Here is a 15,591-nt window from a genome sequence, read left to right on the forward strand (position 1 = left end):
TGCTCTGGAATTTTTGTGTGTCATATGGGATGCAGTTTTCCTTGGTGAGTGCTTTCCACTGCACTTTAGGATGGTTAAATCGAAAGTGTATATGAAAGTATGAGTATGGGCACAGGAATGTGTGTGGCAGTTTTCTTTCGCAGGATTACATTTACCAAAACAACCAACCAACTCCTCCACCCCCAAAGAATCTGACAGCTTCATTTGTATCAGTCCCATAGGTAAATGGCTGATACTGACCAATACTGTAATAAGAGAAATACAGTCTGGCATTCCAGGATTGCACTAATTCCAATAATGAAGGAAAAGTATGACACTGTCAGAGTGGGAGGATGGGTTCTTGGCATGTGGAGCAGAATACACAGGCTACCTTGGTAACTTCTTTGTAACACATCAAAATGGATGATATGGTGTCACAGATCAAAGTAATATCATGGCCTTGTTGACCAAGGTACAAAAGGGAGGCAGAGTTCAGCCACTCTAAAAGCTACGTGGCTAAGTGGATTGGAAGCCACGTCCCTGCTCTCTTGCTTTTGTTAGACACTGACAATGGAGGGAGCATTTGTGACAGCTTAGTAAATGTACAGTAGTTGAATCTGAATATGCTCTCCCAGCACTTCTAGAGGCATTCTCCCTGCCTCCGTATTCTGTAGGCAGAATCCAAATGGCCACTACTACTCAGGTATTTCCAAGGCACCTAGTACCTGAGAATCTAGGAGACCATCCCTTCCACGTCCCCTTAATGTAGCTTTGGAGTTTAATAGTAGAAATTAGCCCATTACCTGCAAGACTATAGTTTAAAGACTATATTTTGATTCTGATGTGTTAAGATTTCCATACGCTTTCCCTCTGACCCCTGCCCCCAAAGATCACAATATTACAGACTGAATTTAAATATGGGTGCAACATGTATGCCTGTACAAATACATGTCCAGTAGTTATGTCAGCAAAATTCTGCATGCAAACTTCCAGTCATGCATTTGCACGTACAAATAGATAGTGAAATGTTTGTCCCTCTGAGAGTGAAATGTGTGTCCTGCTGAAGTTGATGGGAAAACTCTCTCTCACTGGGGTCAGGATCTCACCCAGAGTATCTGTGAACGGCAGTAGGTAGGCATGTTTCTATGTGCATGTAGAATTATGGATTTTTGAAGACATAACAAATGCATCTTCTTTTCTGTGGTTACCCCCACTTCACCCACATCTAAAAATTGGCCCAAATTAGATATTAGTTGAGATTTTTAGCCAAAATGCAGTTTTAATCTTTAAATCCATTACTTCTGTACCGAGACAACAGGACATCTTAGTTGTGGAGATATTGATTTCAGACTCAAGAGTGCTAGACAGTTATTAAGAATGTTTTAATATTAAATTAATATTTTGAGAACAAAACTGGAGATAATGTGTTGGCTTTCAGGGGTAACTAGATTAATTTGTTTGATGTAAAACCTGGGCTGGTCATGGAAGAGGATTAAAACAGTCTCTCAAAAGGGAGACTAAGCAACCTGCCAGGATTTTTTGTTATAAATAAGATTAACTGTCAAAAGGGAGAAAATCTGTTTTAGTAAAGTGATGGCCCATGATTGAAAATCCATATTTACAGTCTGAAACTTACTGCTCCTGACAAGTAATGTGAAGACAAAAAAAACCTGAAAAATGCAGACTACATTAATATGTGCCCCAAACCTTTCAAAACTCTCTCTTTTGTTTTCCTAAACAATGTTCTCTCTTCTTGAAGTATCTCTTCTGGCCAGTTCTGATTTCAGATACCCATCTGTTGTCACTTGTTTTATACTTAGATTGAAAGCTGTTTGGGGCAGGGACTTTTTGTTCTGTGTCTGTAAAGTGCTAACCCAATGCGGTCCTGGTGCATGACAGAGACTTCTAGGTACTACGATAATACAAATTAAAACAACGTAACACTGACCCACTAACATCATTTCCTGAAGCACAAACAATACAGCTTCATATGCCTTAGGGAAATTTACACCCCTGGCCTGCTGTGCCCAGGTACTATGGTGATGGGCAGTTTTACAACCTAGATACAGAGAGGAAGAGATGGCTAAAACTGAAGGCCATTGGAACAAGGACCAGACACTTATGTCAGTGTTTAGCCTTTTATGTGAGAACTGCTCCCACGGCTAGCTGCATTATGGACTGCAATGGAAGAAGAGGAGACACACACACACACACACACACACACACACACACACACACACTTTAAATGAGGACACATTTATGGGAGGAAGATTAAGTGTTTCCAGGATCACAGACAATGCTCCCTTGCCCCTTGGCTCCATGTTCGCAGATGAATCCAGCTACAGGGGCATGCTTCAGCCAGTTGACACATGCTTTCCTAGGTCCTGAGATCCTATCAGAGGATAACATCCATCACAGCATTTCACAGTTAGCAATTATTCCACTTCAGCGAGCAGGAAGCCATCGGCGGGTAGGATCCCTGCTATCTACTGAAGTAAATGCATCTCATATATTAAGTTATTACTGTAAGGCTGAAAGATTTGTAGTGTGGCCTACTCTGCAGTGAAATAGTTCAGCATTTTGTGACCATTTGTCTAACTGGAAATGATTAAAAACTGGATCTTCATGAATTTTTCCCCTTGATACAACAACAAAAACAGTCACTGCTTATAAAGTCTAATTTGTTTAGGAACAGATTTTTAAAGGTGTTTAGGTGCCTAAAGATGCAGATAGGCACCTAGTGGGATTTTCAAAAGAGCCCAGGTTTCCTAATCCCACTGATCCCTGCCTCTTTAGACACCTAAATGCTTTTAAAAATCTGGCCCTGTGTAATTAGATATCTCTGGAATGAGCAGACGATACTCTAATCAACTCTATCCTGTCTGGTTTGGCAAGATTTTTAAAAATATGCAAAAACTCAGAGGCAATTGTACCTTCCCACTTTTTAGACTTAGTCGCGGAAAGTTCACTTTCAGGTTATTCTCATAATCCTGTTGCAGGTAGGGACACATGAAGAATAATTGTCCTTGCCAAGATAAGAAGGACATTGGTATAATCTGTGTGCTTCATCAGCTTGTTTTGTTAGGTTCAGCTCCCTCAAGTGTTATAATCAAATGATACACAGGGTGACCAGGAATATTGTGTCAGTATTCCTGGCATTTATTCATTAAATTAAAACAGTGGATACCCTTAAGACTTACATCACAAAACTATGCCTACCCTGAAGGCATTGAGTAACAGACACCAAGCACCAGAAATGATGCCAATAAATTGAACTAAAAAATATGGAATGAAAAGTCAGGTGTGTTATCATCTCAGGCAAATAAAATAATATTAATATAATAATAATCTTCAATCTAGTAGGAGACAGTAACTTTAAATTATTTCCAGTGGTGACAGCTGTTCCCTAAGCCATGCTTCCCTGGTTAACAATGTATGTTTGTTAATTTGTCAGGAAACATGTCCAAAATTTCACTATCCTATTGCCATTGAATTGGGAGAGTCAGAAGAACCTCCTTTAGGGCCTGATGGAAAGGTTCACATTGACATTGGTGGGCTATGGATCAGGCCCTTAAACTGGATTATACAGGCCTTTACTTCAGCAGCTGCTATTACAGTGTTGCCAGTTCATGAGATTGTAACTCACGTCTTGCAATATTTCATGTTTTTCTTAAAATCGCAGCTCCTGGAAACATGTGACAATATAAGAATCTTAGCTTTCATTTAAACCAAAAGATTTCTAGTCCTCATGGAAGTGTGCCCTAAAGGCTCAGAAACCAAAAGGCCAATTACAAGAACTCTAGTTTTATTTTAAAACTCATAATTTTGCAGCCACTCTTAATTTAAGGGCAGGAGTGAGCCATGAGTTTTGAGCATCTTGGAGATAGCAGAAGTGCTATTATCACATCGCAGACAGCAGCAAGGAAATTTTCCTGTCACCCAGTTGTTTCTGTTCCCTATCCCTTTCTCTCACCCACCCTCACACTGCAGGATTAAGAGGGTCAACAGTTTTGAAAATACCCCCAAGGGGTTAAGTTAAAATCACAGCCCTCCAGTTCCTAGAGAGGACCAGGACAAAACTCCTGGAGTACGTCCAGGTTATCTTGAAGAAGACTGTCCCAGTTGCAACCACATATGCCTTTGCATGCTCCTTACTCCTCCCTGCTTCACTACACAACATTCACTTTCAGGGCCAGCTTTAGGCACCAGCGTTCCAAGCATGTGCTTGCGGCGGCTCTTTTCAAGGGGCAGCACTCTTTTTTTTTTTTGCTTAGTGCAGCAAAAAACCTGGAGCCGGCCCTGTTCACTTTCCAATTAACCATTCACCTGAGCCCTTCATCTTAAGAGGGTCTGGCACCTATTTCTGTGGTGAGGGAGGGAATTGGAACTGGCCAATTGTAGTGTATAGGAATTGGATAGTACCCCTTTTAATAGTCTGAGACCCCTAGAGGCCCCCCACTGTCTTCTGTGTTTCATGAGCCAGCAGAATCTTTGCCAGAGCAGCAGAGTATATATTACATAGCTAGGTCTTCTGACCCCACTGTGCGCATGTGGTTCCTTTATATTGATGTTGTGTAAAGCACACAAGACCAGTCTTTTCCTTTATGAAAAAGGCCACCAGAGACTCCGGAACAGGACTGTTTATGGCTACATTTTCATTCCGTTCATGCTTCTATTCAAGATTGTCTGCTTGCTGTCACTGCATAACAGAAAAGCCTTGTGGTGCTCTATGTGTAAAGTGTGATTGCTACTAGCACAATTTCCACAGTATGGGAAAGGTTGTAGTGAGAGCGAACTAGGAAGGCAGTCTTTTCTAGATTTCATAATTTAATTATCTCTACTCTAGTCATCTTTTGATTACAAAAAGTAATATTATATGATTGTATTTGCTTAGCTCATAAATCCTTTTGTTCCCTGAACACCTTCATTATGTATGTGTGCACTGTCTAGCACAACAGGGCCTTAATCCCTGGCTGAGGTCTTTTGGTAATACTGCAAAACTAACAATGACAAGCTTGGGTTTTGAAAGCTCATCTCTACTTAAAATTAAGCAGATAGCTAGATAATTAATAGGAGAAGAGTGAGCAATTTGAAACAGAACTGTTTTTCAAGGAATGTAGACTCTTAAGTTGACAGATAAATTTTTCCTTTTTCAAATTGTCAGTGTCTTCAGTTTTTACAGATTTGTTTATTGTCTGAGATCGTTCAGTGAATGTTTTGTGCTGCTAGATTTCATTTCAGCCTATGGATTGTCTGCAGCTACTCATAGACTTTGAGGGACCATCATGATCATCTACTCTAACCTCCAGCACATTGTAGGCCAGAAGACCCAACCCACTCACTCCTGTAATAGACTCAGAACCTCTGGCTGAGTTACTGAAGTCCTCAAATCATGATTAACTATGAATATTCAATATCTCAATAGTGAGACTGGTTGCTTAAGTCACATGGCTTTGTTTCTGTTCATTGATTGGAGGTTGAACAATTGTAAACTATTCCCACTTGTAACAAAACTAATTTACTTTAATCACAAAATTAATTTGTTGATTGAATGAATCTTCTCTACAGGTCCAAAACTGGCTCTCCACATGACATTTGTATGAACAAAAGCTTCGCTCTAACATAAATATGATTAGGTACAAGGTGAAGCAAAAATCCAGTAAGTTGCCAAAAAGGCTGTGAATCTTTTTTCTCGCTATTCACTCAGTTGTAATCATGATTTTGCAATCAAAATGACATTGTGGGCAAATAATGCCATGTGATGGATAATGCTCAGACTCACTGAGTGACAAGAAATTATATTCAGAAGTGCTCAGAGTTGATGGGCTACCTTGTGCATAGCTCTGAATAAAGAGGACTCTGTAAGGTACCTTCACACACCAGAGACTGTGGCTTCAGGGACACAAACAGATTTATTCCTTTGTTCAATTGCTTCTAGCATGTGAAGCAAAGTTAGAAGCAGCTACTTTAAAACTGCATCTCCTTTGCTTCAGGCACTAACTTTGCAAGGGAGATAATTGAGGTCAAAAAAAGGATGTTGTGTGACAGAGTTAAACAAACGAGAAGTTGGAAGTCTAACTCTTGAGTCTAATTCACTGTGTGCTTCTGTACCCTGGGCCTGGATGCAAACATTACGTGAAAGAATCAAGAGATTTGTCTGCTCAAAAAAGACCTGTTTAAAATATAGGCCAGTGTGCAGTATTCAAAGTGTAATGCATGTTACCTTAACTACAGTGCATTCCTCCAAGGGTTTGCAGATAAGTGATGTAAAAGTAGAAAGAAGTCTGTGGCTAAAAAGAATTTACACCTGCTGCGCTTTCACATAATATACACCTGCAACTCAGCCCTATCCCAGTATGGTTTGAAGGGACAGGGCTCAAAGGGTGATGATGAATACTCAGAGCTGAGAACTGGAGGAAGAAAAGGAGTTGTTAGGGCTGAATTCCCACTCTGGCACTTTGAGTGCAGAAGGTGGGGGCCCACAAGGATTCTAAAAATTAATACATGCCACTCCAGGCTTGTATGAAGCTCCCAAGGTTACAGCTTTTCTCTGACCTGGGCTTGATAAATGCTGCCACCACTTAAATGCAAAGAAAAAAAACCTTGGACCCAGGAAGGAAATTCCTCCCTGTGGGGTACCTTCAAGCCCTTTACCACACACCCCTTCCAGGGAAGAGCTGAAAAAGAAAACAAAGGAAATTAGCTGTTACAACCAGCTAAACAAACAACATGCACAAACCTCTTAAGACACCAAAAATCCAATCCTGTTCTTAAAAAAGGTAAATTGTATTAAAAACAAAAAGAAGAAAAATACATCTGGAACTTACGCTTTTGCTAGATTTTAAAAGAGCAATTCCAAAAATTAAGCACTCAAAATAGCTTTCTTGGGAGTTCAGCTTAAAGGTTACAAGTAAACAAAAGCATCAGGGTTTAGCACAGAGGAGTCCATAAGCCTTAAAAAATAAACTGAAAGAAACCTAATCACATCTTTCTAAACATTCCTCATTTGCTTACATTACCCAGCAATCCTGCTGCCCCATCTCTTCAGCCCAGAAAGAACAACAGACAACAGGAAAGTTTCTTTCCCAATTTTAAAAAGTTCCAGCCTTCCCATAGGATCTTTTGGTCAGGTGCTCACTTTCTTTTCTTTACCTGGGGACTTTTTAACCCTTTACAAGTAAAGCAAGTAGAGAACAGCTACCAAGATAGATTTTACAGCTAACTGGCTGGCTGGGTGTCCGTCAAAGGGAGCTTCCCTGCCCCCCTTCATTTATCACAGGAGTCCTTGGCTATCGTGAAAGAATTTGGCTTTCCAGCAATAGCAATGCTTCAGAAGAAATCTGTTTATCTTTGATTAAGAGGCTAGAGTGGAGGAACATGCATTCACAAAGCTACTAGGTATTCAGAGATTACTCAGATGGGAGCAGTATAAAATTGTAGATAAACAGAACATTTGCTAAATCTCACTCACAATTCAATCCATCCGTTATCATTGTGTTCCCTTTTTCCATTAATATTCAAACAACTGGGATTTTTTTCCCCACAAATGTTTAGGAAGGAGTTTTTGTTCCTGTGAATACAGGTATTCATGTACAAACAAGCCTGCATATGCTTAGAGCATCTCCATGCTAGAAGTTCTAGCTACACATACAAACTATGTTAAAAGAACATTATTAAGACTTAGGGAAATCTGGAAGCAGGCCTTTGCAAGCAGCAGAATGATCTCTCCCTTGCAAATGCTCTGCATGTGCTTTTGCCCAAAATGTGGAACCAGGTGACTGCCATGGGTCTCTCCCTTGGATGCCTGCTAAACAGCAGGCCTCTCCCCTCGTTCACAGGGGAGATCACTGCATGAGCTACATGACACTGGAGGGCCAAACCAAACACTGATGCCTCAATGGCAGTGGCTCCTTCCCATTCTTCTCCCTCTACCTGGCCACCCCCTCTCAGGGAGGCTGCTGCTCTACAAGCACCAGGGAAAGGAAGGCATGGCCAGTCCTTTCCTCACCATGCCCAGGGGCTCCTGCCATATAGAGGTTTTCTGCTCTGTGGTCCTCCAAGGGATGAGAACAGGGAGAGGGAGCCTTCACGCCACTTTCTGCCTGTTGACTACCTGCCTGTACAGTCAGATTGTAAAAGTACCATCTGGTGGATAACAGCAAGGGGATGGCACAGCCTCCAGGCTTATAGCGCTATCATGGAGTTGTACCTTTTTCAGTGGGTATGCCTACACTTCACACTCCTTTCGGCAGTATGCAGAGTACATACACTGCACTGCGTAGAGCGGGTATAAATAGCAGTGTAGGCTGTGAGGTATTGTTTCGGCAAGTAGAGTAAAGACACGCTTACACCCTTTGAGTATGTGCCCTACACAGCTCTCTACATACCCAAGCTGTGCCTCCCTGTCTACACTGCTAGTTTTAGTGGCACAGTTTCCTGCTGCCGGAGCCTTTCCCTGCCACTGTGAAAGACCGCTGGCATCTTTTCCTGCTGCTTCCCCACTGCCAGAGCCTTTCACTGATCTGTGTAGCTACACAGCAGCCTGCTTTTCACTGCAGAGGGTAGCTACAGATACCTTACACACCACTGCCAGTGGGGGGCAGTGTAGACATAGTTTATGAGTCAGCTCATTGGTTTCAGTAGGGAAGCTGCTCAGGAATTTTTCAACCAAATGTGCCACATTTTCAAAATGAAAATTCTAGGTTTCCAGTTCAAGATGACTTTTTCTTTTGAAATTTCAGCTGATTATAGTAAAAATAAAATATGAATGAAAAATGGTTGAAATCGAAACAAAATGCTTTGATTGACTAGAACTAATATTTTTGGTCATCAGTGAAAATTTTCAAGATTTTAACATTTCACACTGATTCAGCCTGGAGAATGTTTCATAATCCCAAACATTTTTCATGGGATGGAAAAAACATTTTCCACCCATCTCTATTCAGTAGGACTGCTTGTGCAGTAAGGATGGTGGAATATAGCACTAGAAATCACTTTAATATTGGATTAACAGGTGATGAAATACTATACCCAACTGCATAGATATTCATCTCTGCTAACTCCATAGCCTAGTGAGGAGGCTAGATAAACTGTCAATAAAATTCTTCTAGGTTAAGGTGAATAGATAACTAGAACTATAGAACCTCAGGGTTATCACTGCAGTAATTGTCTGGGTTTTGTATTGTCAAGGAAAAGTTATAGTCCCTAGCAATATGTGCTAATTACTTACGCTAACCAATCCGTTCCACCTTGCATTTTGCTGTGACGCTGGCAGTACCTTTCCCAGACCTGAAGAAGAGTTCTGCAAAGCTCGAAAACTTGTCTCTCTCACCAACAAAAGTTGGTCCAATAAAAGATATTACTTCTCCCATCTTGTCTCTCTAAGGAAAAGGAGAAAGGTAGGACTTAGCAGTTTTTCTCGGTCTTGCTGTTAGTAATCCAGGAGCTGTACATTTGAAGGCTGGGTAGGGCAGAGGTCAATCAGACCATAGCTTTCTCCTTTTGCTCAGATTAGTGATCCAAAGGCATTTGCATTGCTGTAAGAGAAGGAGGATCGACACAAAGTTGGCTATTCCTCCATTGAACCTAGAGCTCCTCCTTCCTATTTCATGGACACAAGACCATTCCTCCTCTCTTATGACTTAACTTTTTCCACTATATTTGACATTTGAGGCAGCACATCTTTTACAACCTCTCTTTTTTAATCTTCTGAAGCTTTATAGAATCACTCGTATTTCATATGTTGTAGTGAGGGGGTGTGGCCTCTCAGACTGGAGGAGGGAACCACTCTCCACCCCATAGTGGGTGGAGCCAGGCAAGCCATGCTCCCTCCTCCCCACTGGAAGCAGAGGGGCAGGAGAGGAAGTTTGAAAGGTGGTTCTTGCAGCTCAGTTTTGTGAGAGCCAAAAAAGGAAGCAGATGTCTCTCTCTTGCTGCTGAACCCTGCACCCGAGATGGAGCTCTGCTGTGCCAAGGACCCAGAGGAGATGCCAGGACTGCTGACCGACCAGAACCTGGAGAAGCTACTGAGGTTGCTGCTGGCTGTGTACCCCGGGGAGATGGAGGAATCCCTTGGAACAGAGGTACACTCAGAAGGGGTAGAAGGGAGTAGTCCAGGAACACCAGACAATAGTCTGGTTGTGTTGCCAGTGTTCACGTCTGTGTATTTCAGTGGGATCCCCGATGACCCATTGGCTGGAACCCTGTGGAGTGGGGTGGGCCTGAGACCCCTCACCCCCTTTGGCTACCCTACTCCTGGGTTGGACCTCTAACCCCTTAAGCCAAGAGCCTGCATTTGTTTGCTGTCTGTCTGAGCCAGGAGGCCAAGCAAAAGACTTCTTACTGCTCTTTGTGTTGCAGAGGGTCATATCCCTGTAACCTGCTTATCGCTCTGCCCTGCCCTGAGGGCCAGAGCCCCTTAGATTTCTAATTCCCCATTGAGCATTGCGTTTATAGACACAGCAGTGAGGGTGTTTGACCTCCCTCCAAGATTGATGGGTAGGGCTGGCTATAGACCCCTACATATGTATCCTATAAAATAGTTGTACTGCGTAAAGATAGCTATGCCCGCTCGGGGGGGGAGGGGGAAGAGGGAGACACATATAGAACTACATAAGGTGCTCTGCTACCCTATGCTATCTGATGTATTATGCAATCCAAACATGATGGGAAAAGCTATCCCAGGCCCCAAACCTCAGGCATAAAAAAGAAAAAGGACATAACACTATTCTTATGAAAAGTGTGGTTTTTTTCCTCTCTCCTTGTTGTGGTTTTTCAGCAGACAATCTGCCCTTCCCAAAAGGCTTGAACCATTAAACAAAGAAATTGGAAGAGCTCTTGCTTAAATAAAACACATGCAGAGATATTTATAGGTCTTTGCATTTTGATCTTCTCCTTCTAAGTTAACATAACAGATGTTGTGTGAAATTCTCTTTGAGATAGACATACTGAAGTGAAAGTGACACCACATCTGTTATTCAGCAAAGCAAATAAATACAGTCCTGAATTGGGACCACCCATTGTACAGTGCTAATACTTTGTCTTCTTTAGATGGAAGTCCAAACTGCTTCATCTGTTGGCAGTGGATAGATGAACCAAAAGAAGTAAACCATCCTTTGTTCAAATAAGTTGGTAAGGGCCCCAATGTTAATAAATCCAGCCCTTGCTTGTTATTTTATAGCTTAATTCACCAATAAGGGTCAAATTCTCTGCTGATGTAAATGGGCCAAGACTTTCCACCCATTCATCACTCCTCTTTCCCCACTCTCCTGCTCTATAGGAAGAACTAAACAGCCACACAGCACCTCCTTCTTTCTGTGCACACAACTTCCACCATCCAGATAGCCCATGTAGGGCCTTCAGGGCCTGATCTAAAGCACAGTGATATCAATGGAAAGCCCTATTAGTGTTCTTATCCCCACTTGCTGCCCTGTGTGAACATGTAGGCCAAAAGACTGTCAAGCCTGCGTGGCTTTGTAGGATCGGGCCCATAAAAAGTATTGGCCACAAGATAAATGCTGTTGAAAAGTAATTTTTATTTGCACATGCCAGATTTTGATACGCTCTGACAAGTTTTTGATTTGTTCGCTAAAAATAAGAATCCAATATATTGGCTAAAAGAACTGTCTCTTTAGACAGTCCACACTGAAATTGTATCTGTTTAAAAATAATATAGCTCTTCGTAAAATAAAGCCTGCTGCTCAGACCAAACAAGTAATTTTACAGTTGTTTCAGCCTATCACATTTCCCCATGCCATGGTTGATTTCACATAAGATAGAGATCAATTTCAGAACTTGGTCTCCACAGAGGAATAGCTGTCCAATCTGTTACTTGTGTATGATTGCAATTTGCTTACGCTGGACTATAATTAAAATCTAGAATTCTGCATTCCCTTCAACCTTCTAGGCTTAAGTTTCTCAGACTCATTTGATATGAATGGAATAAAACCAGATATAAATAATATTAGAAAATTGTATGAGGTTGGTTGAAATGGCAGAAGTGTCAGCTTTATCAGCAGATTTTTCTCTTTTTATAATACGTATGCAATATTGTTATAGCTGTGTTGGTCCCAGGATATTGGAAGGCTTGTCTCTCTCACCAACAGAAGTTGGTCCAATAAAAAGATATTACCTCACCCACCTTATTTCTCTTATAATACATAGCAAGCAGATTTTATTGGTAAGAATTTTTCCTCCCCTCCTGTCCTTTTAAAGCTTAAGTTAATTAAGTTCATTTTGATACAATCAGACAAATACCTTATACTTTCTATCTTGCCTTTTATCCCAATGATCTCAAAGTACTTTAGGAACAGTGAGAGCCCAATTCTGCCTCCCTTTTTCAGGCTAAATAGTATCTTACTACCATTTACTTCCCTTATACTGCTTGAACAGTCAAATTCCACTCTGCCTGAGTATGGGTGGAAGAATCTGTCCCCTGTGTTTTATATTCAGTAATCCACTAGTCAATAATGATTCATTGCTAGTAATATACTTTGTCTTTATTATATACATATATATTTGCAATATATACAGAGTATCTTAACTCAGATCAATCTATCAGTCAAACCTGAAGCCCACAGCCTCCTCCTACTGTCAGCTGCCACATCCTGAAGATTCTATTCTTTCTCTTAAAGCCATAGTAACATCCTCCACTAATTAAGGCTCCAATCCAGCAAGTTACTTAAACACATTCTGAACTTTAAGTGAGAGTAATCAATTTAACTCACATTTAAGGTTAAGCAAATGTCTAAATAATTTGCTGGATCAAGACCTTAAGTGTAACAACATAATGCGACACACTACACCTCAAAATAACACCTGTGACCCCCATATTCACCACATGTACATCATTTTGATATATTTTGTAAACAAAGCATGCCTTGTGAGGTATTATTTGAAAAGTCATAATTTGCTAAACATCATTGTCCTGTTTAAAATGTGTGTATCATCATTGTATATGAAGTTGTGAAGTTTTGCTATATGTTTGTTACTGAAACATGTTGTGAGTCTGGGGAATGCCCACAGACTAGCACCTTAGAAATAACAAAAGATTGTAAACAAAGGTCAGACAGGTCATCCCAAACAGTACCTACACAGAAGGTGCAAGCAAGAATTTGCAATTAGTATTAAGGACTGTTGGCAGAGCACATAGGCAGTGGTATTGCCTGACCCCATGATGCAGCAAGGATTTTTCCAGCACAAGAAGTTGAGGTATAAAAAGGAAAACATAACACACAAATTAGCTCTCCTTTCCCACCCACTGAAGGCAACAAGATCCTTTGGAAGACAAAGAGACATAATTGAACCGGAGAGGCATAGGGGGTCCTAAATGGAGAAATTTTCCAGTTGGCACAGACAGCTGTAGGCTTTTGGGTAAGATAAATTTTGTTGCTTCAATTTTGGCTTAGTTTGGTAAAGTATAGGAATTAGATTGAGATTTTATCATTTTATTTCCTTTGGTAATTAATTCTGACCTTTTATGCCTGTATCACTTATAATCACATAAAATTTATCTTTCTGTAGTTAAACTTATTTTTAATGTTTTATCTAATCCAGTGTAATTGACTGAAGTGTTTGGGAAATCTCTGCTCAGATTAACAAAGGCTGGTGCATATCCATTAACGGAATGGTGAACTAATTAATGAGTTTACACTGAACAAGGAAGGGTCTTGAGCAGTGCAAGATGCATATTTCTGGGGTGCAAGGCTGGGGCTGGGGGGTTTGCGAGTGTCTCCTTCATATGGTTCATGAGTGGCTGTGAGAGCATTCACATAATTGTGTTGGAAGTGCCTTCATATGCTAATGGCTGTGTGAGAGCAAAGCCTGGAAGGGCAGTTTTTCACTAGCAGAGCAAGTATCTCAAGCTAGAAAGTTAAGAGGGCACAGCAATTCTACAGTCCAAATTGTACCCTGGGGTATGTCACCCATAGCTAAAGTAGATAAGACACATAGGATCTGATCATTCAACACTTACTCATGTGAATTACAGTCCCAATTAGGATTAACTATCAGAAGTCTTATCTACTTCATAGCCACAAAAATGAAAAGAAAACAATTCTAGATTTGAACTTTAGCCGTCTAAGCAAAATGTAAATACCTATGTAACTCCGTAGCCTGATTACTGGATTGTAGAATTCAAATAATATTTTACTATACAACTTTGACCCTCACTGGAAAGCAGACCCCTCTTGGTGAAACATGTGTGTTCCTGCACTGTTTAGACCAGCAAAAGAATACTTTATCCAAATCAAATGGCGGGGTGGGAGGTTAGAAAAGCAGTTTGGTCTGGATCCACAAAGGGACTTAGGAGTTGTAAAACTGAATGGTTTAGAGCTTAGCTTTTAGGAACCTAGAAAAATCACAGGAACACCACTGTGATCGACAAAGCCTGAGTTGGGTGCCTAGGCTATGAGGGGAGATAGGTACCTGAGAATGTGATCCACAACAGCATGCTAGGCAGGGAACTGCTGAAGCTAGTCAATGGGAGATGCCAATGAGGGTTGTTTTAAGCCCCTCCCCTCTTATGGAGATAGGCAGTCTGGAGTTAGACAGCAATCTCTGTGTAGCGATTCAAAAATGGGAACCCAGCTCCTGGAGTCAGGCAGTTCAGGTCCCTGAGTAATTTATTGCAGGAATCAGTTAGGCATCTGCTTCACACAAAATGGTTGAAGGAGGAGGCAGCTGAAGTGATTCTCACCTCATAATGTTTAGGCCAGTGGTTAGCACACTTGACTAGGATCTGAGAGACCCAAGTTCAATTCCCTGCTCTGCAAGTGGAGGGGCAAGGTATCTTTAACATGTGAGATTAGTGCTCTAACCACTAAGCTACAGGATATTCTGATGTTGGGCTCCTCATTTGCTGGAGCTGTTCTACTCTAGATAAATAATGAAAGGACAATTTGTGCAAGGGGACTGAACCCTGCATCTATCACCTCTCAGGTGGGCACCTAAGCACCAGGTTAGAGTCAAGTTTTCTCTTTGGCCAAATAACAGTTTAAGTATGTACACACTTATGCTTGTGGATTAGCCTCTAAAAGCATGGGTCACCAAGCAGCTGCTTACTTTCATGACACCTAAAGGTGGCTGTGGTGGCCTCCTACTGGTCATCCAGGGAATTAGCTCTTTTCTAGCTCTGGAGCACCCTCTGTCGATTGATGTCTCACCTGCGGCTGGCCCCCCATGTCCCTCCCAGGCCCCAGTGCCCTTTGACCAGGATTCTGCCCCCAGCAGCAACCCACTGTCTCTAGGTCTCCCTTCCCAGGGGAACTCCCAACCCACTATCCCCACCTTGCCTCAGTAACTACTGCCAGTCTCCATCTAGCCCCCGCTCCCTGGGGCAGACTGCAGTCTATAAGCCACTCATCATCCATAAGGGAGTTGGACTAGCTGCCGCTGCCTATATCTGGACTGTTCCTCTGCAGCCCTGGTACCTTTTTGTGGGTCCTTATCTCAGCCTGTGACTTTGCCAGCATGGAGCTCCCCAGCTACCTCTACCCTTCCCCAGCACTGCTCCACCCCAGATACCCTCCTCAGCTTCCCAAGCAGGCAGCCAGGTCCTGCTGTCTCTGAAAAGCTAGAGAGAGCATGTCTCCTGCCAGCTTCTGTTCCACAGCC

The sequence above is a fragment of the Gopherus flavomarginatus genome, chromosome 1, assembly GCF_025201925.1.
Source record: "Gopherus flavomarginatus isolate rGopFla2 chromosome 1, rGopFla2.mat.asm, whole genome shotgun sequence".
Lineage (NCBI taxonomy): Eukaryota > Metazoa > Chordata > Testudines > Testudinidae > Gopherus > Gopherus flavomarginatus.